This window comes from Balearica regulorum, chromosome W, assembly GCF_011004875.1.
Source record: "Balearica regulorum gibbericeps isolate bBalReg1 chromosome W, bBalReg1.pri, whole genome shotgun sequence".
NCBI classification, from domain to species: Eukaryota; Metazoa; Chordata; class Aves; order Gruiformes; family Gruidae; genus Balearica; species Balearica regulorum.
Window position 1 is genome coordinate 9,786,145 of NC_046219.1, and position 25,423 is coordinate 9,811,567.

Here is a 25,423-nt window from a genome sequence, read left to right on the forward strand (position 1 = left end):
AGTTAGAGGCCTGTAGCTAGCGGTGTGCCCCAAGGGTCAGTGCTTGTTCTTGTCTTGTTCAATATATTCATCAATGACCTGGACGAGGGGACAGAGTATACTGACCTAGACAGGCTAGAGAGTTGGGCGGAGAGGAACCATATGAAATTCAAGAAGGGCAAGTGTAGGGTCCTGCACCTAGGGAAGAACAACCCCAAGCACCAGTACAGGTTAGGGGTTTACCTGCTGGGAAGCAGCACTGCAGAGAAGGACCTGGGAGTCCTGGTGGACAACAAGCTCTCCATGAGCCAGAACTGTGCCCTCGTGGCCAAGAAGGCCAAAGGTATCCTGGGGCGCATTAAGAAGAGTGTGGCCAGCAGGTCGAGGGAGGTTATCCTTCCCCTCTACTCTGCCCTGGTGAGGCCACATCTGGAGTACTGTGTCCATTTCTGGGCTCCCCAGTTCAAGAAAGACAGGGAACTACTGGGGAGAGTCCAGCGGAGGGCTACAAGGTTGATTAGGGGACTGTAGCATCTCTCTAATGAGGAAAGGCTGAGAGAGCTGGGTCTGTTTAGCCTGGAGAAGACTGAGAGGGGATCTCCTCAATGCTTATAAATATCTAAAGGGTGGATGTCTAGAGGAAGGGGCCAGACTCTTCTCTGTGGTGCCCAGTGACAGGACTAGGGGCAATGGGCACAAACTGTAACACAGGAAGTTCCATCTGGATATGAGAAAAAACTTCTTCACTTTGAGGGTGACAGTGTACTGGACCAGGTTGCCCAGAGAGGTTGTGGAGCATCCTTCTCTGGAGATATTCAAAACCCACCTGGACGCAATCCTTTGCAATTGCTCTAAGCGATCCTGCTCTAGCATGGGGGTTGGACTAGATGATCTCTAGAGGTCCCTTCCAACCCCTACCAATCTGTGAGATCTGGTTGCTTAGAGCCCTGTCCAGCCTGACCTTGAATGTTTCCAGGGATGGGGTATCTACCACCTCTCTGGGCAACCTGTTCGAATGTTTCACCATCCTCACCGCAAAAATTTTTTTCCTTATATCCAGTCTGAATCTACCCTCTTTTAGTTTAAAACCATTACCTCTTGTCGTATTGCTACAGGCCCTACTAAAATGTGTGTCCTCATCTTTCTTATAAGCTCCCTTTAAGTGTTGAAAGGCTGCAATTAGGTCTCCCCAGAGCCTTCTTTTCTCCAGGCTGAACAACCCCAACTCTCTCAGCCTTTCCTCATAGGAGGGGTGTTCCACTCCTCTGATCATTTTCATGGCCCTCCTCTGGACCCACTCCAACAGGTCTATGTCTTTCCTGTACTGAGGACTCCAGAGATGGATGCTGTACTCCAGGTAGGGTCTCACGAGAGCATAGTAGAAGGAAAGAATCATTTCCCTCAACTTGCTGGCCCAGGATACAGTTGGCTTTCTGGGCTGCAAATGCACATTGCTGGCTCATGTCCAGCTTTTCATCCACCAGTAACCCCAAGTCCTTCTCAGCAGGGCTGCTCTCAATCCCTTCATCCCCCAGCCTGTATTGATATTGGGGGTTGCCCCCCACCCAGTTGCAGAACCTTGCACTCGGCCTTGTTGAACCTCATGAGGTTTACATGGGCCCGCTTCTCGAGCCTGTCTAGGTCCCTCTGGATGGCATCCCATCCCTCAGGCATGTCAACTGCACCACTCAGCTTGGTGTCATCTGCAAATTTGCTGAGGGTGCACCCGATCCCACTATGTCATTGATGAAGATATTAAACAGTACTGGTCCCAATACGGACCCCTGAGGGACACCACTTGTCACTGATCTCCATCCGGACATTGAGCCATTGACCACTAGTCTCTGGATGTGACCATCCAGCCAATTCCTTATCCACCAAATAGTCCATCCATCAAATCCATATCTCTCCAATTTAGAGAGGAGGATGTTGTGGGGGACCATGTCAAAGGCCTTACAGAATTCCAGATAGATGACATCCATAGCTCTTCCTTTGTCCACTGATGTAGTCACTCCATCATAGAAGGCCACTAGGTGGATCACGCAAGACTTGCCCTTGGTGAAGCCATGCTGGCTGTCTTGAATCACCTCCCTGTCCTCCATGTGCCTTAGCATAGCTTCTAGGAGGATCTGTTCCATGATCTTCCCAGGCACAGAGGTGAGGCTGACAGGTCGGTAGTTCCCAGGGTCCTCCTTTCTAACCTTTTTAAAAATGGGTGCAATGTTTCCCTTTTTCCAGTTGCTGGGGACGTCACTTGACTGCCATGACTTTTCAAATATCACGGAGAGTGGCTCAGCAACTACATCAGCCAATTCCCTCAGGACTCTGGGATGCATCTTGTCAGGTCCCATAGACTTATGTATGTTCAGGTTCCTCAGGTGGTCTTGAACTTGAGCTTCTCTTACAGTATGAGGGATCTTGCTCCCCCAGTCCCTGCCTTGAGGTCCATCCACTTCAGAGGTGTAGGAAGAGAGATCACCAGTGAAGACTGAGGCAAAAAATTTGAGTACCTCAGCCTTCTCCTTGCATGTTGTTACCAGTTTGCCAGTGTGGTGGGTTGACCCTGGCTGAGGGCCAGGTGCCCACCAGAGCCGCTCTATCACTCCCCTCCTTCATTAGACGGGGAGAAAAGGTACAATGAAAAAAAAAAACTTACGGGTCAAGATAAGGACAGGGAGAGATCATTCTCTAATTATCATCACGAGCAAAACAGACCGAACTTAGAGAGGGAATTCATCTTATTTATTACTAAGCAAAACAGAGTAGAGGAATGAGAAATAAAACCAAATCTTAAAAACACGTCCCCCCACCCCTCCCATCTTCCTGGGCTCAACTTCACTCCCGGCTTCAACCTCCGCCCCCCTCAGCGGCACAGGGGGACAGGGAGTGGGGGTTACGGTCAGTTCATCACGCGGTGTTTCTGCCGCTTCTTCATCCTCAGGGGGAGGACTCATCGTTCCCCCGCTCCAGCGTGGGGTCCCTCTCACGGGAGACAGTCCTTCACGACCTTCTCCAACGTGAGTCTCCTCCACGGGGTGCAGACCTTCAGGAGCAAACTGCTCCAGCGTGGGTCCCCCACGGGGTCACAAGTCCTGTCAGCAAACCTGCTCTGGCGTGGGCTCCTCTCTCCACGGATCCACAGGTCCTGCCAGGAGCTTGCTCCAGCGCGGGCTTCCCACGGGGCCACAGCCTCCTTCAGGTGCCTCCACCTGCTCGAGCATGGGGTCCTCCATGGGCTACAGGTGGAATCTCTACACCCCCTCATCCTCCCTCCATGGGCTGCAGGGGGACAGCCTGCTTCACCATGGTCTTCACCATGGGCTGCAGGGGAATCTTGCTCCGGTGCCTGGAGCCCCTCCTCCCCCTCCTTCTGCACTGACCTTGGTGTCTGCAGATGTTCTTACATCTTCTCCCTCCTCTCTCTGGCTGCAAAAGCACTCTCTAACTGTTTTTCTCTTTCTTAAATATGTTATCACAGAGGCGCTGATTGGCTTGGCCTTGGCCAGCGGCGGGTCCGTCTTGGAGCCGGCTGGCATTGGCTCTATCAGACACAGGGGAAGCTTCTAGCAGCTTCTCACAGAAGCCACCCCTGTAGCCCCCCCACTACCAAAACCTTGCCACGCAAAACCAACACAGCCAGTTGTGTTCATCAGGGAGGGATATACTGTCTTTGACCTTCCTTTTCTGGCTGACATACCTGTAGAAGCACTTACTATTTTTTGCCAAGTTCAGCTCCAGCTGCACCTTGGTTTTCCTAACCCCATCCCTACACATCCCTATATTCTTCCCAGGATATCTGTCCCTGCTTCCACTTCCTGTGCATTTCCTTCTTGCTCTTTAGTTTGACCAGGAGATCTTGACTCAGCCATGTCAGTCTCTTGCCAGTTTTTCCTGATTTCTTACACCTGGGGATCAAGAGCTTTTACACTCTACGGAAAGCATCCTTAAGGATCTGCCAGCTCTGTTCTGCTCCCTTGTCCCCAAGGGAAGTTTCCCAGGGGGTCTGACGTGATTCAGCCCCGGCCGTTAGCTGAGCACTGCGTGCCCCTCCCTCACCCCCCCTGGTGGGATGGGGAGGAGAATGGAAAAGACAAAGGCAAAGTCTCCTGGGTTGGGATAAGGACAGTTTACTAGAACGGCAAGGGAGAGGGAAACAATCAACAACAGTGCTGATAACAGATATTCACAATGGGCGATAACAGAAAGCAATTTACCGATCTGACTACCGACCCACCAACCACTCAGACCACACCAAACCCACCCCTCCCTGCCCCTCCCCGCCCAGCCCCCTTTTATGGTGAGCATGGTATGGAATAGCCCCCGGCCAGCTTGGATCACCTGTCCTGGCTCCTTGTGAAAATTAACTCTATCCTAGCCAAAACCAGGATATGGTCCCATTGACTAACTCTTTGAACAGCTGGAAGTTTGCTTTCCTAAAATTCAGGGTCTTGACTTTACCTTTCACCTGATCCATATCCCTCAGGACTGCAAACTCCACCAGTGCATGATCACTGCAGCCCAGGCTGCCTCCAATCTTGATATCTCTGATTACCTCACTTGTGTTGGTAACCAACAGGTCCAGTAATGCATCCTCTCTGGTAGGGCTGTCTATTACCTGACTTAAGAAGTTATCCTCAATGCACTCCAAGAGTCTCCTGGATTGCCTACAGCTCGTCGTGCTACTTTTCCAGCAGACGTCAGGGCAATTGAAGTCCCTGTATTGGGTTTGTGTAGCAAGGTTTTGGTAGCAGGGGGGCTACAGGGGTGGCTTCTGTGAGAAGCTGCTAGAAGCTTCCCCTGTGTCTGATAGAGCCAATGCCAGCCAGCTCCAAGATGGACCCGCTGCTGGCCAAGGCTGAGCCAATCAGCACCTCTGTGATAACATATTTAAGAAGAGAAAAAAAAAAAAAGCCTGGGGGAGATTTTGTAGCCAGAGAGAGGAGTGAGAAGATGTAAGAAACTGCAGACACCAAGGTCAGTGAAGAAGGAGGGGGGAGGAGGTGCTCCAGGCACTGGAGCAGAGATCCCCCTGCAGCCCGTGGTGAAGACCATGGTGAAGTAGGCTGTCCCCCTGCAGCCCATGGAGGGAGGATGAGGGGGTGTAGAGATTCCACCTGCAGCCTGTGGGGGACCCCATGCCAGAGCAGGTGGAGGCACCTGAAGGAGGCTGTGACCCTGTGGGGGACCCATGCTGGAGCAAGCTCCTGGCAGGACCTGTGGACCGGTGGAGAGAGGAGCCCATGCCAGAGCAGGTTTGCTGGCAGGACTTGTGACCCTGTGGGGGACCCATGCTGGAGCAGTTTGCTCCTGAAGGACTGTACCCCGTGGGAGAGACCTATGCTGGAGCAGTTCATGAAGGACTGTAGCCCGTGGGAAGGACTCACATTGGAGAAGTTAAGCCTGGGAAGATGGGAGGGGTGGGGGGAGGTGCTTTAAGATTTCATTTTGTTTCTTATTGCTCTACTGTTTTGCTTAGTAATAAATTAGATGAATTTTCCTTTGAGTCTGTTTTGCTTGTGATGGTAATTGGTGAGTGACCTCTTCCTGTCCTTATCTCAACCCACAAGCCTTTTGTTATACCTTTTCTCCCCTGTCTAGTTAAGGAGGGGGAGTGATAGAGCGGCTAAGGTGAGCACCTGGCCTCCAGCCAGGGTCAACCCACCACAGTCCCCCAGCAGGATGAGAGCCTGCGAGTGCGATGCCTCTTGTAGCTGGAGTAAGAAGGCTTTGTCAATAGGCTCCCCTTGATCAAGTGACCTGTAGTAGACAGCAACCACAAGGTTCTCTTTGTTGCCTCGGTCTCTAATTCTTACCCATAAGCTTTCAACCTGCTTGTGGCTATTCTTCAGAGACTGCTCTTCACAATCTATCCATTTCTTGATGTAGAGGGTAAACCCTCCTCCCCTCTTTCCTCGTCTGTCCCTTCTGAACAGTCTGTAGCCATCGATAGCTACACTCTAGTCATGGGATTCATCCCACCAGGTTTCAGTAATGGCAACTAGGTCATAGCTTTCTAGCAGCACAGTAGCTTCCAACTCCTCTTGTTTGTTGCCTGTGCTGTGTGCATTGGTGTAGAGGCACTTCAGATGGGTTGTCGGCAGTGTCACCTTTTTTAGAGAAACACCCCTTAATTCCTTTGAGGTACTTCACCCGTGTTTCCCTGTTGACTACTTTTACCTCAGGAGCCCCAGGCTCCTCTCCATAAGACTTCAAGTGTGCTGCAGTGCACCCAGCATGTCTCTGAGCAACAGGCTGAGGGCCCTCACTAGCACCCTGTCCCTCAAACCTTGGAGTGTCATCCCATGGCTTGTCATGGACGATCCTGATGTTATCCCTCCCTTCATGTCTAGTTTAAAGCTCTGTCAATGAGCACCACTAGCTCATGAGCAAACACCCTCTTCCCCCTTTGAGAAAGATGAATTCCATTGAATGCCAGCAGGCCTGGTGCTGTGTAGACCATCCCATTATCGAAAAACCCCAGATTCTCATGGTGACACCAGCCACGAAGTCATCTATCAATAGACTGGGTACATCCGTTTCTTCCAATATTGCTGCCTGCAACTAGAAAAATAGATGAGAAAATTACCTGGGCTCTGGATTCCCTTACCAACCATCCCACAGCCCTAAAGTATCTTTTGATTGCCCTTGGACTATGTGTTGCAGCTTCATTGCTACCCACATGGAAGAGTAATTATAGGTAATAGTCTGAGGGCTGTACCAGGCTAGGAAGTTTCCTAGTGATGTCCTTAACCCGGGCCCCAGGGAGGCAGAAGACTTCCCTAAGAGGAAGGTCTGTCCAGCATATCAGATCCTCTGCTTCCCTCAGAAGGGAGTCCCCTACAGCTATAACCCACCTTTTCTTCCTCACGGAGGTGGTCGTGATACAGGGGGTAGGCCTTTCTGACCTTGGCAACACCTCTGGTATAGATGGACCATCATCCACACCATTAATTGACTGACCTTCCACATCCAGAGCCTCATACCTGTTGCACAGAGGCACCTGGGAAGGCAAGGTAGGCAGGGAGGGGGTTTGCCTGCTGCCCTGAGCGTACACTTGTCTCCATTCACTCCTTCCTTTTAAGCTCCTGCCTTCATCCTGGCAGGGGGAGGATACAAGGTCCCCTTGATCTTGGGTTTTGTTTGGTGTCTGTCCCCATTTCTGTCTCAGGGAGAGCAGAGCATGGCTCCACAAGTGTATCTTTTTTGCAGCCTCCCTGATGCTCCTTAACCTTTCCACTTCCTCTCATAGCTCTGCCACCAGGCTGAGTGGGTCTTTCACCTGGTCATGCCCCACACAGGTGTTCTCACTACTGCCATCAGGTACTGATGAAAGGCTCTGGCACTCACTGCACTTTGGGACTTGGGTGGTTGTGTGTTTTCATGGGGGTGTTGTCTGGGTAGCTACATCAGTTCTGGTGATTGCAGAGGATGTCACTTTCTGCTGAGTGGTTACCACATAAGTCCCTTGTGGGAGGGTGATGATCACCAATTGAACTGATCTATGGTAGCAGAGAACCTGGCACAAGGGGATTGTGCTACTGACTAAGGTCTGAAGGTCCTAATAATATCAGGATTGGAAATAGGTGGGATTTTTCATTTTGTGGTGTAAACAACTCAAAATTTCAAGCCACTGGTCTCTAACGTCCCTCACTGCCTATACTGTGTTCATTACTTTCATAAGGCCTTAGCCTCAGGAATCCTCCTTAAAATTATCTTTCTGAACTTTCTGATGGTTTTAGGATGAGGTTGTTGTCCCAAAACTTGGGGTTCATTTACCTGGTGTGTAATATGCCACTATACACACAGAGCAGAGGTATTTTATTGTATATTTGTGCAGATGTGGGTGTCTGTCACAAGACAGCACACCAAAGCTCCAAATTGGGGGTTATTTATACATACAACATTAACATATTCATCTTTCTAAAACATATGCATTGTTATTCTATTAAATGATTGGTTTAGATTTCTTCATCTAGCATGCAAACTAGAATGCATGCTCAGTTCTTTCTCCACCTTTATCTTTTCTGTAGATGGTGTAATCACATTACATAACAGATCTTCATCTGAACTATATGCCCATCTACAAGAAGGGCCAGAAGGAGGATCTGGGGAACTACAGGCCTGTCAGTCTGACCTCGGTGCCAGGGAAGGTTATGGAGCAGATCATCTTGAGTGCCATCATGTGACATGTACAGGACAACCAGGTGATCAGGCCCAGTCAGCATGGGTTCCAGAAAGGCAGGTCCTGCTTGACTAACCTGATCTCTTTCTATGACAAGGTGACCCACTTAGTGGATGAGGGAAAGGCTGTGGCTGTTGTCTACCTGGACTTTAGTAAAGCCCTTGACACTGTTTCCTATAGCATTCTCCTAGAGAAAATAGCTGCTCATGGCTTGGATAGGCATATTCTTCACTGTGTGAAAAACTGGCTAGATGGCCAGGCCCAAAGAGTTATGGTGAATGGAGTTAAATCCAGCTGGTGGCCAGTCACCACTGGTGTCCCCCAGGGCTCAGTATTGGGGCCAGTTCTCTTTAATATCTTTATCAATGATCTGGACAAGGGGATCGAGTGCACCCTCAGTAAGCTTGCAGATGACACCAAGTTGGGCAGAAGTGTTGATCTGCTTGAGGGTGGGAAGGCTCTACAGAGGGATCTGGACAGGCTGGATCGATGGGCCGAGGCCAGTTATATGAGGTTCAACAAGGCTAGGTTCTGGGTCCTGCACTTGGGTCACAACAATCCCATGCAATGCTACAGGCTTGGGGAAGAGTGGCTGGAAAGCTGCCAGGTAGAAAAGGACCTGGGGATGTTGGTTGACAGCCAGCTGAATATGAGCCAGCAGTGTGCCCAGGTGGCCAAGAAGGCCAACAGCATCCTGGCTTGTATCAGGAATAGTGTGGCCAGCAGGACTAGGGAAGTGATCGTCCCCCTGTACTCGGCTCTGGTAAGGCCGTACATCAAATACTGTGCCCAGTTTTGGGCCCCTCACTACAAGAAAGATATTGAGGTGCTGGAGTGTGTTTAAAGAAGGGCAACAAAGCTGCTGAAGAGTCTAGAGAACGAGTCTTATGAGGAGTGGCTGAGGGAACTGGAGTTGTTTAGTCTGAAGAAAAGGAGGCTGAGGGGAGACCTTATCGCTCTCTACAACTACCTGAAAGGAGGTTGTAGCCAGAAAGGAGGTTTTAGCAGGTGGGTGTCAATCTCTTCTCCCAAGTAACAAGTGATAGGACAAGAGGAAATGGTCTCAAGTTGCACCAGGGGACATTTAGATTGGATATCAGGAAAAATTTCTTCACTGAAAGCGTTATCAAACATTGGAACAGGCTGCCCAGGGAAGCGGTTGAGTCACCACCCCTGGAGGTATTTAAAAGATATGTAGATGTGGTGCTTAGGGACATGGTTTCATGGTTGGACTTGGCAGTGTTAGGTTTACAGTTGGACTCGATGATCTTAAGGGTCTTTTCCAACCTAAATAATTTTATGATTCTATTATTCTATTCCTTTTTCATCAACTGAGTCTTTTTTCCACTTAGTTGAGGACCAGCCACTTGTTCATAAGAGAGGTATTTAGCACCAATCAGGGAACACAAATTTGGAGGAGAAAGAAATGGAATAAGAAGTCTAAGGATAAAGCATTTAGTTTCAGAATAGATGATTTCTTGTCTACCTGTAATGTCTCTTGGTGTAAGTAGGAAAGTATTAACTTGTTCAGTATTTAAGCAGATTTTTCTGTTGCATTGGAAATAACTTTTATTTTGTACTGTGACTGAAAGAGGATAAGTTACAAATGATATTTCTACACCAGTCATTAGAATTTTGCTAAACTAAAGAAAGCAAATTTTTTCTGGATATTAAAAAAAAATTTTTTTTACAGAGAATCACATTTTTACAGTAACACAGAACTTAAAAATATGTATATAGAAGTGTCTAAACTACGGACTCAAACCTAAGACTTGCAAAACATTGTATTAAAAACATTAACTTAAAAGTTTTCATTATATCTTCTACTGGAAAATTTGTATTCTTTTCATGGTTTGTAAAATATATTTGCTCCTATTTTTTTTTCTCTGAAGATCTTTGCCTTTTGCTTTTCTCCTTCCAATATCCTTAAGTGAGTTCAAATAGCAGGAACTGGGATTTAGTTTAGATAGGAAAAAAGTTAAGTTTCAAATATAGATGTATTAAAATACTAACAGAAACTGCAAAATGCAGTTACAGAATCTCCATCACTGGAGGTTTTTAAGGGCACATTAGACCACAGCCTGTCCTCAATAGTTTAGGACCACACTAAATTCACTTTCTGTAAGTAGATAAGTCTTTTCATAGGCACAGGAGTCCATAAAAGGCTTGTATTTCCAGCTGAGTGTAATTATGATTAGAGTAGACAAATCTGGTTTTCTTTTGAGTAAGTGGCTTGCAAAGTGACCTGAAAACCATTTCTCAGTTTGTAGCAGAAGATTGTTGAGGTGAAGCAGATCATTTCACCTGAATAAACTAACTTTACTGGCAATCAAAAAGATCTTTTTATCATCTTTTTGGTAGGTGGCTCAAGAGTAGTTTCTGTAGTATTTTCTGTTGTCGTGTTTGCTTGGGTCATCCAGTTGGAGATAAAAAAGGTAAACATACCTTCAAAGCTGCAATAAAATCCCTCTCAATATGAAACCATTGTGAACTATACTGTGATAAAACAGGCAAGGAGGTAAACAGAGCTGGATGCAGCCACTGTGTGGATGACAAGATGGAGAGCTATTGGCTTGCTGTGCAACTCGGAGCATGTAAAGCACCAGGCAGTGTTAATGGAGGAGTTAATCTCTTAACTTGCGACAGACTATACGGAAAACATGATGGATTAAAACTATTCAGTGGCAATGAAGTCAGAAAAACTTTTAACTTCCTTATTCTATCTTTTTTGTTGGGCTTAAGGGTTTCTCAGTGACACATGACAGCAGCAGTACTGGGATAAAAAAAATCCTATTCCAATGCTGTGTGTTATCAGTGGGGTTATGGCGAATACTTGAGTAGCTATAAAAGCAGAAGGAACCATTCATCTTCAAGCACTTCTGATGAGCAGAACCAGATCCTTCTGAGCGGTGGGAGTTGCAAGAATGGACGTACATAGATTTCTATCTAGCCTGCTGGATTCCTCCCATTATGAGGAGACAAGAGTAAGTAGCAAAGTAGAGTCAAAAGGTTGCACTCTTCTGTGGTGATTATTCCAAGAGGAATGCCACAAAACAATTGTTCCCCACTATATAAATATTACATATTATATAGTTTAGATAATATAAAGAAAAAGTGGAGTTTTTTCTGTTTGTCAGCATTTATTTTTGTAGAAATTAAAAGGTTAATGAGTGGATTTTTTACTAAGATGAAGGACTAGAAGCCAGATTTTTTTGCTAGCAAATTGTATAGGCTACATTTTTTCAAAAGTAACCCATGAACTTGGGTATCTCAAAGCATCTTCTGACATCTTTTTGAATTAAGGTTTAGGTCAGGATTGTACCTGGATGAATATAGAAAATTCTTGACTACTTTGAAAAATTAGGGTCTTAACCTCATTATTACTTGTCTGTAGAAAAAAACACTATTAATTACTATGTTGAGATTGCACAGATTAATATCTGTAAAGCATCCTTAGACACAATTTTTCTGTTCAAATATATAAGTTTCAAAGTGTCAAAGTTGATGGTGATGCTGTAAATAAGTGGCTGTTACTTTTACAGATACCACTGCTTTTCAAATATTTCTGTAGCGCTTCTAAATTCTGAAATGTGTGTTAGAGGTGAGTATGAGCATCAGAGAAACAGCTTGATTTCACTCATGGCTATTTCATCAGCTGCTCCCAGAATTTCCTCAGCAGTGAGGTGCCCAAAAGCTTATAAACATATTATAAATCACGGTTTCATTTTAGGCAAAGGATCACCAAGTTCTTTCTTCCACCCTTCCTTTGCTGTAGTCCCCAGAGGGGACTAGAATATGACTGTCTCTGATGCAGTGCACCTATCCAATCAAAAGACCAGAATGCACTTAGATGATTTATAATAAAAAGAGCCATGCCTTACTGATTTCATATTGCTGCATCATTGTGGTGACTGTACCCAAAACAACCAGGGAAAGAAATTATACTCAGTAGTCATATCTATAGAGATGATTTACTGCAGTCCCTTGTATATCAACACCTGATTGACGTGAGTTGGAAATAGGAAAAATAGCTACATTTGGTTTCTTTGTTCAAAGTTTGAACGTGCTGAAATAGGATGTCATCACTGATTTAGACATGAAAGATGTGATGTCTTCTCTAATCTTGCAGAAGACATAGGAAAAAAGCATTATTAGCTGCAAAGGGAAAAGGAATAAACTGCTTACTGGTGATAAGACAAAGAGTAATGAGCTGAAATTTCTATCAAGGGGGGTACTATAGATAATGAAAAAGACGTTCTAATGGTGTGTTCGTAAAGCATTTGAATAAAACTGCTATTGAAGTAGTGAAATCTCAGTCACTGTAAGTCTTTAAAAAGAGATTAGATTAACATATTTTGAGAATATTGCAGGGGCCATCATTGATTCTGATTTAGAGCAAGTGGATGCATTGGATGCTCCCTCGAGGTCCCATCCACCCCTGTTCCCATAGAACTATTAAACAGATGCTGTTGCTCCAGAGGGTGCTGGGGTAAGCCAGAAAAGAGCAAATGAAGAAAACAAAGACAAAAAGAGAGAACTTCAGAAATCAGAAGAAATAAAAGAGAAGACAAAAAAAAAAAAAGATTCCCAACACATGTAGGAAAATGCCGGTCTATCAAACTGTTCTAGCTGGTAGCTCCAAAAAGAAGACAAAGTTTCTCTGCACTGGTAGAAAGATAAATGAAAAAGTCTGTCCTTCTCTAATCTTTAAAATTCTGGAGTCTCGATTTTAAAAAGCATTATTTTTCTTATTTTTTCCTCAAATTTTTGCCTACTACTCTGCATTTTCATGGTGGTTCAGAACAACTCCAAGCCATGGCAGCAGCTGTTTTAGAAAAAGCTAAGCCAAGGCTCCATTTTCTATTACACAGTAGCTTCTGTCCTCTGCAGAAGATCTCTAAATTTTATCAGTAGTTGAAAACAAAGAGAGAAGCCAAAGATGATGGCCTGGGGAAGAGCTGTATGTGTATTTCCTCAGTAGTAAAAAGTCCATGAATGCATTAATACATCTTCAGAATTCGAAATCAATATATTCTCTTTTTCTTTTTTTTTTTTTTTAACTTAGTGGAGGAAATATTTGATCCAAATTTTAAAACTGAGAGCAGGTCTTCTACTTTGCCTTTTTCATACAGTTGCCTTTCTGATACACCTTCTGGCTTAAGAATGCATGAATCTATGGATAACTTTTAACCAATGGAAAATACTGTTTGAGATTTAAAAGAAATTTGAGATTTGTTAATGTTGAATCTGCATTTGCTATGAGACTCTGTCATGATGAACAAATGGAATAGATCAAGATCATGGAGCAGATCCTCCTGGAAACTATGCTCAGGCACATGGAAAATAAGGAGGTGATTGGTGACAGCCAACATGGCTTCACTAAGGGCAAATCATGCCTAACCAATTTGGTGGCCTCCTATGATGGGGTTACAGCATTGGTGGATAAGGGAAGAGTGACAGATGTCATCTACCTGGACTTGTGCAAGGCATTTGACACTGTCCCACATGACGTCCTTGTCTCTAAACTGGAGAGACATGGATTCGATGGATGGACCACTTGGTGGATAAGGAATTGGCTGGATGGTCACCCTCAAAGAGTTGTGGTCAACGGCTCAATGTCCAAGTGGAGAACAGTGATGAGTGGAGTTCCTCAGGGATCAGTACTGGGACCGTCACTGTTTAACATCTTTGTCAGCGACATGGACAGTGGGATCAAGTGCACCCTCAGGAAGTTTGCTGATGACACCAAGCTGTGTGGTGTGGTCAACACGCTGGAGGGAAGGGATGCCATCCAGAGGGACCTTGAGAGGCTGGAGAGGTGGGCCCGTGCAAACCGCATGAAGTTCAACAAGGCCAAGTGCAAGGTCCTGCACGTGGGTCAGGGCAATCCCAAGCACAACTACAGGCTGGGCAGAGAATAGATTGAAAGCAGCCCTGAGGAGAAGGACTTGGGGGTGTTGATTGATGAGAAGCTCAACACAAGCCGGCAGTGTGCACTTGCAGCCCAGAAAGCCAACCGTGTCCTGGGCTGCATCAAAAGAGGTGTGACCAGCAGGTCGAGGGAGGTGATTCTGCCCCTCTGCTCCGCTCTGGTGAGACCCCACCTGGAGTACTGCATCCAGCTCTGGGGGCCCCAGTACAAGAGGGGACATGGAGCTGTTGGAGGGAGTCCAGAGGAGGGCCACAAATTTGATCAGAGGGCTGGAGCACCTGTCCTGTGAGGACAGGCTGAGAGAGTTGGGATTGTTCAGCCTGGAGAAAAGAAGGCTCCGGGGAGATCTAATTGCGGCCTTCCAGTACCTGAAGGGGGCCTACAGGAAAGATGGTGAGGGACTGTTTGTCATGGAATGTAGTGACAGGACAAGGGGTAATGGGTTTAAGCTGAAGGAGGGTCGATTTAGATTAGATATTAGAAAGAAATTCTTCACTGTGAGGGTGGTGAGGCACTGGAACAGGTTGCCCAGAGAGGTTGTGGAGGCCCCCTCCCTGGAAGTGTTCAAGGCCAGGTTGGAAGGGGCTTTGGGCAATGTGGTCTAGTGGAGGGTGTCCCTGCCCATGGCGGGGGGGGTTGGAACTAGATGATCTTTGAGGTCCCTTCCCACTCAAACCATTCTATGATTCTATGATCAGACATGAAATCATCTACTACATAATGCAACATCTGTTGATCTCTTTTGTATTCCAGTAAGAGGCAAAATGATCCCAAATGTGTTGTGCTTCCCCACATACTTAGTGCACTTCCATTAATTTTGTATCTTGCAGGCTGAAGCTATATCTATACTTTTAAAATTCAAGTTAATTAAAATGGATGTGAGATAGTTTTAATGTTAACTTGAGTTATCAATTCCTATTCATGAACTGTTTTTCATTTGAAAAAAATCCTATGAAATTAGATTATAATAATGTGTATACTTAAAAAAACCCTCTTTGTTTTGTGGATTGTAAAGTGCCTTCACTGAACAGTTGCACAGAACCAGACCCAAACAAGGACTTTGCAGAACTCTATGTGTACCTAAATCTCTGGGGTCACTGACTCAGCCAGACAGTCAGATCAATTATGTGACACAGTGCTTGTAATGAGATTGTGGTGGGTTGACCCTGGCTGGGGGCCAGGTGCCCACCAGAGCTGCTCTATCACTCCCCTCGTTCACTAGACAGGGGATAAAAGGTATAACAAAAAGCTTATGGGTCGAGATAAGGACAGGGAGAGATCACTCACTAACTGTCGTCACGAGCAAAACAGACCGAACTGAGAGAGGGAATTCATCTTATTTATTACTAAGCAAAACAGAGTAGAGGAATAAGAAATAAAACCAAATCTTAAAACCCCTCCCCCCACCCCTCCCATCTTCCTGGGCTCAACTTCACTCCCGGGTTCAACCTCTGCCCCTCCATCAGTGGCACAGGGGGACAGGGAATGGGGGTTACGGTCAGTTGATCATGCGTTGTTTCTGCCGCTTCTTCATCCTCAGGGGGAGGACTCCTCTCATTGTTCCCTTGCTCCAACATGGAGTCCCTCTCACGGGAGACAGTCCTTCACGAACTTCTCCAGTGTGGGTCTCTCCAACGGGGTGCAGACCTTCAGGAGCAGACTGCTCCAGCGTGGGTCCCCCACGGGGTCACAAGTCCTGCCAGCAAACCTGCTCTGGCGTGGGCTCCCCTCTCCACGGATCCACAGGTCCTGCCAGGAGCTTGCTCCAGCGAGGGCTTCTCACAGGGCCACAGCCTCCTTCAGATGTCTCCACCTGCTCCGGCGTGGGGTCCTCCATGGGCTACAGGTGGAATCTCTACACCCCCTCATCCTTCCTCCATGGGCTGCAGGGTGCAGCCTGCTTCACCATGGTCTTCTCCAAGGGCTGCAGGGGGATCTCTGCTCCGGCGCCTGGAGCCCCTCCTCCCCCTCCTTCTGCACTGACCTTGGTGTCTGCAGAGTTTCTTACATCTTCTCACTCCTCTCTCTGGCTGTAAAAGCTTTCTCCCTAACTGTTTTTTTCCCCTTCTTAAATATGTTATCACAGAGGCGGTGATTGGCTTGGCCTTGGCCAGCGGTGGATCCATCTTTGATCTGGCTGGTATTGGCTCTATCAGACACAGGGGAAGCTTCTAGCAGCTTCTCACAGAAGCCACCCCTGTAGACTCCCCCCCCCTGCTACCAAAAACTTGCCATGCAAACCCAACACAGAGATTTTTCAATGGTATCAGATAAATCTTAATCCTTGGTGGTGTATTCTGTTATTTTTTTACATGTGAGTAATTAGAAAATCATCTTTTCAATTCTTCAGTCTCTGTTCTGCTTTGGACTATAATATAAACTCAGTGTAATTACTGAATAGCTCTTACTGATAATGGAAAAGGCTCACAAAGCTCTGTGTGAGGATCCCATATCAGCTGGTGAATATTCAAGCACCACTTCCTCTTAGCTCAAGATTGGTGCATCCCGAAGAGTAGGAAATCAAGCAAAGGAGGCAGGAGACCTGCATGGATGAGCAAGGAGTTCCTGGAAAAACTCAGAGGGAAGAAAGAAGTTTATAGAATGTGGAAAAAGGGACTGGCCACTTGGGAGGAATATAGGAATGTAGTCAGAATATGTAGGGATGCAACGGGGAAGGCTAAGGCCCACTTGGAATTAAATCTGGCAAGGGATGTCCAGGACAACAAGAAGGGCTTTTTCAAATACATCAGCAGCAAAAGGATGACTAGGGAAAATGTGGGCCCGCTGCTGAATGAGGTGGGTGTCCTGGTGATGGAGGTTACATAGAAGGCAGAGTTACTGAATGCCTTCTTTGCTTCAGTCTTGACTGCTAAGGCCAGCCCTCAGGAATCCCACACCCTGGAGGTAGGAGAGAAAGTCTTGCAAAAGGAAGACCTTCCCTTGGTCAAGGAGGATCGGGTTAGAGAACATCTAGGCAAACTCAACATCCACAAATCCATGGGCCCTGATGGGATGCACCCACAAGTGTTCAGGGAGCTGGCAGATGTTATTGCGAGGCCACTCTCCATCATCTTTGAAAGGTCATGGAGAACAGGAGAGGTGCCTGAGGACTGGAGGAAAGCCAATGTCACTCCAGTCTTCAAAAAGGGCAGGAAGGAGGACCCAGGAAACTACAGGCCAGTCAGCCTCACCTCCATCCCTGGAAAGGTGATGGAACAGCTCATTCTGGGGGTCATCAATAAGCATGTGGAGGAAGAGAAGGGTTTTGGGAGTGGTCTACATGGATTCACCAAGGGGAAATGATGCCTGACCAATCTGACAGCTTTCTATGATGCCTTCTGTGATGACATGACCAGCTGGGTGGATGAAGGGAGAGCAGTGGATGTTGTCTACCTTGACTTCAGTAAGGCTTTTGACAAAGCCTCTCATAACATCCTCATAGACAAGCTTGGGAAGTGTGGGTTGGATGAGTGGACAGTGAGGTGGGTAGAGAACTGGCTGAATGGCAGAGCCCAGAGGGTTGTGATAAGCGGCACAGAGTCTAGTTAGAGGCCTGTAGCTAGCGGTGTGCCCCAAGGGTCAGTGCTTGGTCTTGTCTTGTTCAATATATTCATCAATGACCTGGACGAGGGGACAGAAGATACTCTCAGCAAATTTGGTGATGATACTAAGCTGGGAGGAGTTGCTGATACACCAGAAGGCTGTGCTGACATTCAACAAGACCTGGACAGGCTAGAGAATTGGGCGGACAGGAACCATATGAAATTCAATAAGGTTAAGCGTAGGGTCCTGCACCTAGGGAAGAACAACCCCAAGCACCAGAGCACAGGTCAGTGGTTGACCTGCTGAGAAGCAGCACTGCGGAGAAGGACCTGGGAGTCCTGGTGGACAACAAGCTCTCCATGAGCCAGAACTGTGCCCTCGTGGCCAAGAAGGCCAAAGGTATCCTGGGGCGCATTCAGAAGAGTGGGGCCAGCAGGTTGAGGGAGGTTATCCTTCCCCTCTACTCTGCCCTGGTGAGGCCACATCTGGAGTACTGTGTCCATTTCTGGGCTCCCCAGTTCAAGAAAGACAGGGAACTACTGGAGAGAGTCCAGCAGAGGGCTACAAGGTTGATTAGGGGACTGTAGCATCTCTCTAATGAGGAAAGGCTGAGAGAGCTGGGTCTGTTTAGCCTGGAGAAGAGAAGACTGAGAGGGGATCTCCTCAATGCTTATAAATATCTAAAGGGCGAGTGTCAAGAATATGTGGCCAGACTGTTTTTCAGTGGTGCCCAGTGACAGGACCAGGGGCAATGGGCACAAACTGGAACACAGGAAGTTCCATCTGCATATGAGGAAAAATGTCTTTACTCTGAGGGTGACCGAGCACTGGAACAGGCTGCCCAGAGAGGTTGTGGAGTCTTCTTTTCTGGAGATACTAAAAATCCACCTGGACGCAATCCTGTGCAACATGTTCTAGGTGAACCTGCTCTAGCATGAGGGTGGGACTAGATGATCTCCAGATGTCTCTTCCAACTCCTGCCATTCTGTGATTTTGTGATTACCCCATCCCAAGTGGAGAATCTGGCACTTGCTTTTGTTAAATTTCATATGGTTGGAGATTGCCCAGCTCTCTAGTCTATCCAGATCTCTCTGTAAGGCCTCTCTACCCTCAAGAGAGTCCACAGCTCCTCCTAATTTAGTATCATTGGCAAACATGCTTAATGTACATTTGATTCCTTTGTCCAGATCATTTATAAAATATTAAAGAGCATTGGCCCTAAAATTGAGCCCTAGGAAACCCCACTGGTGATTGTAAAGAGCTATCAAGTTCCCTTTCTGCCCTTATTTTGAAAATTTAAGTAAACCTTCCCCATTAGCCGGCTCTCATTGGGTAGTCTCTCATCACATAACCACTGCAGAAGATGATCCTTGTCCTTGAATATACCCACTGTTTCTCGGGTAATATACATTTATAAAATTCAGCATAATATGGACAAGTTTACCTCTATATTTATTCAGAAAGTCTATGACAGAAATGGTCTTTTTTTTCCTTTGGAGCAAGAACCTGTTTATAATATCCTTTTAATTTATTAATATTATGGAGTAGATGAAATGCTGCATTGAGAGGGAAGATTGACATTGAATTCAACATATAAATTGGTGATTAGATATAAATTATCATCTTGGTACATTTTGCTTTTGCTCCGATCCATGCTATGGTGGTTCTGTAATCAGTAATTGCCATGTCTGTGATTCATTTGGTCTTTTCTAGCAGTCAGTAAAGTGAGAGCGTGATATTCAGGAAGAAGGCTGCTGCAGTGGCTTCAGATTCAGTCATTGCAGGTTTTAAATTGCTCAGTCATTCCCAAGATGCATTTGGACATAGCCAGGGAGCAAGGGTGAAGTTTAGCTCTAGATTGCTGTGTACTGCTCTGAACGCAACTGTGTAGAGCTGCTCCGACTTTGCTATTGTATCATAAATCAGGGATGGGAGAAGCAAAATGAATTACAGCCAAGAACACACTTCCATTTGGTTTCAAGACTTGCATACAAAAGGAATGAAAGTCAATTTGTGAGATAAATTCAGAACTACTCTTATGTCTCATGACCTAGGAAAATGGGATGTGTTAAACATAAGAATAAATCTAAACTTTCTCCACATTTAAAATATATATTTGTTTTACTGATCTAGCATGTGGTGCTGGAATAGACAGGAGAGTAGCCTCAAGAAAGCTGTGTTGCAGCTGCCATTTTTTCTACCAATTGCTTCTTATAATTGACATTCACTATTATCATTAATTCAGCAGATATGTTAAATCATGAGACAAATTGCAGCAGATAATACAATGCATAGAGAAAAAGATGGAATAAGAGCAATAAAAGCCATAATGAACATTTAACTTGACAAGCCCCTCAGATATTTTGAGGAGTAAAAAAGATGTTTTGCAGGTTGTCACGATGACAGCAGGATGAATGGTGCACTCATTGCTTTTAATTAAGTGTAGTATGGTTCACTTTTACATTAATAAATGACAGCTTAAAATAAATTATTAACAGTGTTTTCCAGGACTGGCTACAGAGCACAAGATGCTGCTGTTGTTTTATAACAGATATAAAGCCAGGTTGATTTAATTTACCACAGAAGTGCCCTTTCTACAGCTCAGTCTTACAAAACATAAGCCAGAGTGATAAAAGGCAGATTGTCTAAACATACTAGTGGCTCTGTGTATTTCTGGGACAGTTTCTAATGACAACAAGAGCCAATACCTTGATCGTACTGTTCTGAGAGATGAAAACCCCAGTCCTGTGCCTCCTTTCCTATGATGCTAGCAGTTGCACCACTGCCCAGCAAGTCAGATGAGCTCACTGCTCTAATAAAAAAATAATCTAACTAAAAGGAAATAATTTTGCAAGTTCTATATCAGGTGATTTTGTACTATAGTTTAAAATATATAATGAAGAATATAATTGTAATTATTATAATAGAATGTGTACACAATAGACAAAACATAGGTATGATTTCTAATTGCCTCATTAACTCACTGCAAACCTTTCCTTCTTTATTTCCTTCCCTTCCCAATTTAGATGAAAAGTATGACCATATTATTTAAGATTTGAAATTCCATAAGATTAAAAGTTGACATTTTCCAAAAGTCAGTAAAAGCAAATTTTTAATACACTTTTACATCCTTTTCTGTTTGTTTTTTTTAATCTTAAATTTTCATTCCAAGTTCTATTTTGGAATAAAATTTAACATGACATTTTAGACAGCGTCTTTGGACAGCAGCCTTCTGGTGGAGGGAACTTTGGAGGAGGGAGGTATGTTTATCTGGAGCCTTACTTATGAAAAAAAGTAATATGGCATTCCAAGATCATTGCCAGTACTGTCACTGATTTTGCCTCTGTCTTCCTGGGGTAAAGATGGCAGGGCTAAATGAGGCTGTAGAGCAAGCTGATATCATTTCAGAAACAGAAAGTTTGTAGGACACCAGAAAAAAACAGGTTCTGAAGACTGCAGATCAAAACGTTTCACTGAGCTGTTGATAAAGGGCAAATGAATAAATTTTTCATATTGTAGTATGTAAGTACTTTAATAAGAAAAAGGATTTTTTTTCTAAGAATGTATTTATGATCCACAGTATGAGATCTTTAAATTCCAAAATACACTATACATTTAATAGATTAATACCTCCTTTGAAGAACTATTTAATAGGCCCTTTGGTACCATGTTGTACCAGTTGTTTACTGACATCCAGACATTTGCCATGTCTTTTGTCTAGAAAAATCAGTTAGCAGAGAAATATAGCAGATGAATCTGACATCAGCTCTTTCATTAGCCAGGATTCCATTTTCTTCCAGTATCCACTTCTGTCATTTATCGTTATTCTTATTTTCCACTCTGCTTTTAATAATTTTTCCTTGAAAATTTTCCTTGAAAGATTCTGCTGTATTGAAGCCAGACTAAAAGGTCAGGTAGTTACTCAAATCATATTTTTCTCTTTCTTAGGATAAATTCTTAAATTTCTTAAAATTCTAGCATTTCAAGAGTCCAGTCATAATATACCACCAAATCAGATATTTTATTAAAAAGCTGAACTACCACCCCTGCAGTTTCACATACAGGTTTTCCAGTATTTCCTTTTACATTCTTCTCAATATATTTTAACAATGGCTTCTACTGCATATTATTAGTCAGCGCTCAGATATATCTCAAGAACAATTTTTCGGAGGAAGAGAGGTTTTTTTCCTGTAGTACTTTTTTCTTAACCTCTTTATATAATTATAATTTTCTCTCTACTTCAGTGTTAAGATTGTCCATTTCAGATATAAGTTTAAATACTGAATATTTTTTCCTGTACATCTAGTTATGGGGCAAGGGGTCAGCTGTTAGTCTGCTTTTACCAGAATTGAAGGAGTGGTATAGTGCTCTGGAAGAAGATGGAAACCAAAGTTGGGCACTGTAAATGCTTTATGTGTTACACTGTATTACATTAGGAGACTGTTATTAAGAGTATTGAAATTAACTCTTTATTAATAATAATGACATAATTGCAAACCTTAAAACTCCAATTGTCATATTTTGTAATCAAATATATAGATAATTATTATTCCTGCAACATTAATTTTTATAAAATAGCACAGTGAATATCACAATAAAAACTACTCTCAAAATTCCAAAATACTAATCACCCATACCTAAAGGAACCATTGGCTTCAACCATCCATACTACTAATGGAAGGGAAACACTAATTCAGAAACATCTCAACCAAAAAAAAAAAAAAGGAAAGAAAATTAGATCAGATGTAAACCATATCCCTGTGCTTTAGTGCTGAGTTACAAGATGCGTGCTTATTTGAAGAAGGTCCAAGAGCACAGAGATTTTGAATAATTTATTCTGGTGTCATGGTTTTACCCCAGCTGGCAGCTGAGCACCACACAGCCGCTCGCTCACTCCCCCCTCATCGGGATGGGGAAGAGAATTGGAAAAGTTAAAGTGAGAAAACTCGTGAGTTGAGATAAAGACAGTTTAATAGGTAAAGCAAAAACCGCGCGCACAAGCAAAGCAAAGCAAGGAATTCATTCACCACTTCCCATGGGCAGGCAGGTGTTCAGCCATCTCCAGGAAAACAGGGCTCCATCATGCGTAACGGTTACTTGGGAAGACAAATGCCATCACTCTGAACATCCCCCCTTGCTTCTTCTTCCCCCAGCTTTTTATTGGTGAGTATGACGTCATATGGTATGGAATATCCCTTTGGTCATTTGTGGTAACCTGTCCTGTCTGTGTCTCCTCCCAACTTCTTGTGCACCCCCAGCCATCCCACTGGCAGGGCAGTGCAAGAAGCAGAAAAGGCCTTGGCCCTGTGTAAACACTGCTCAACAATAAGTCCATGGAACAAAAACATCTCTATATTATCAATGCTGTCTCCAGCACAAATCCAAAACATATCCCCACACTAGCTACTATGAAGAAAATCAATCCTCTCAGCTGAAACCAGGACATCTGATTTTAGCATTTCCATTTCTACCAGTCTGTAGACTTGACTGTACTGTTGTTTGAATGCTTTTCTCATATTTTTACTGTTTCTTCCTTTCTTATTGATTGCTAATGATTTGCTATGAGAATTCAATACTCAATACTCATTACTACTTTAAATAGCTTCTAGGAGGAAGACTTGAAGAAGCCAATTAGGTTTTGATTTTGTCAGTGTTGGTGAAAGCTAATAGATTGATGGATTTTTTTTTTTAAACTCTTTAATAGATACACAGATGCATCATTTCCAAAGTCATAAAATTCCATAAAATATATCATCTGAGTGCAGATTTTTTATTCTCCCCTCTTCCAATATTCATACAAAACTATTTCTTTGTATATATAGTCTTATTTATGATGATGGTGTCCCTGTTTTGGTCACATAACTACCTTCATGCAGATTTTGCCAAAAATCTTGAAAGAGGCTTCTTCGTCTCTGTGTAAGGAAGTCTCCCATTCTGCATTATATGGCCATTTTCCAGCATGATGAGTCACATGCAAGAGGTTGAAATTCATAGTGTAAGATTATTTGTGAAATCATTGATATTTCTGGAAATAGAAGAGATCAATCAGGCTTCATTTAGATACAGGTATCATTTTGCATCTCCAAAAAGCTGCAGACTCCCACATACAATACTCATTTCTCTACATTTTGTGAATTTCTTCTTTCGTAGGATGGAGTTTCAGCATGGGCTCTGCCTACCAGTTTCACAGCTGGCGAGTGTTTGTGATCTTCTGTGCACTGCCCTGCATCTCTTCTGTGGTAGCTCTCACCTTTATGCCAGAAAGTCCACGGTTCTTGCTGGAGGTATTACTTTCAAAATGGTTTTTAGATTCCAGTCAAAATTATTTCTGTGTTTACATCATAAGATCTGTATAACAGGCATTAAGATTGTTCAGTGACTATAGTGAATATCTTAATCTGAATATATGTTTTATTTAAATGCTTTGATCAAATGTTTAGGTTGGAAAACATGATGAAGCTTGGATGATACTCAAACAAATTCATGACACAAACATGTGAGCTCGTAGTCAGCCTGAAAAAGTCTTCACAGTGAGTATTGCTTTTTAAGCTAATCGCTTAGCATGTCAGCCAGCTTGCTGACTGGCAAGGTCTGGAATGCTTAAGCAATCAATATTAATACTCTGCATGACAAAGTCAATCATTTGCACTCTAAATATAAGAACTGAATTCCTACTGAAATTATTATATATTCAGCAGATGTTAAGATATCAGCCTTTGGCCAGGATATTCTTGAGCATATGAACCCATGGTACGATCACTTTCTCTGTTGTACTGAGATACTTAATAGACTCCATCTGTGGTTTTTTAAGTTTACTTCATCCTTAATAATAACAGCAAGCACATAGTACAAGTCCAAGTTAGTTGTTTGTTGTGTCTTTAAAGCTTTTGAAATTATTTTTCATTTTTATCAGCTAGAATAGTAATTTTAAAAAAATCATTTTAATTTCTGTGAAATAGTAATTTTTCAGACATTGAATTTTCTCAAAATATCTTGGAAGCTCAACTGCATCTTGTTGACTTGCAAGTCTAATGATAACACCATATTCAAAGTATTGATGTGTTGTTTCTATTTGGAGGAGAAATTGGCAGTTCAGATGTGGGGCTTTTTTATGGCATCTTCCTTATTTATAAAGAATATACACAGCAATTTTGTCTTCCTGAATACAGTAGGACCAAACAGCAGAAGGCATTTTCTTGCTTTCAAATCCAGTCTGCCTTTCCAGCCTGTGCTGTGCCATGGGAGTGCTGACACTCTGCTCCCTCTCAGAGCCATGTGTGGCATTTTTTTCCTCTTCCAGAGGCTTTCTCCATGCTTTAATGCACATATAACTCAATTAAGAAATTCTCTTTAAGGTTCTGTGTTTGCAGGAAGTCTCAAGGAATGACCATCTGACCATATAACTTTATTCCATTGAGACTTGCAATTTATTGCCTTGGATGCCATTTCCGTTGTCTCCATTTAATTTTTTCCACAAAGAAGCTTGAGAACTCCTATATTTAGCCTGAAAGAAGGCTGGTTAGCATATCTATCATGTTAAATCTACATTTATTGATACACTGGTGACCTATCCCATATCTTGTCTAATCTAAAATTTTGGGGTTTTATTTAATTTACAAGTAAAGGGATTTGCCTAACACCATACAGCTAGGGTCTAATTTCACACTTGGCTCATGCTGATCTGAGCTGCTTTCAGACAGAGTATTCCTGCCCCCAGTCACTTTGTTTTTCTTCTTCCAGCATTGATATTGATTGATTGCACAGTCAGCAATAGCATAGACTCTATT

At 44.0% G+C, this 25,423-nt stretch overlaps 1 pseudogene; it reads left to right on the forward strand.

Annotated features, from left to right (window-relative positions):
- LOC142599297 (synaptic vesicle glycoprotein 2C-like) overlaps window positions 1–25,423 on the forward strand; it is a 55,196-nt pseudogene that overhangs the window by 8,875 nt on the left and 20,898 nt on the right.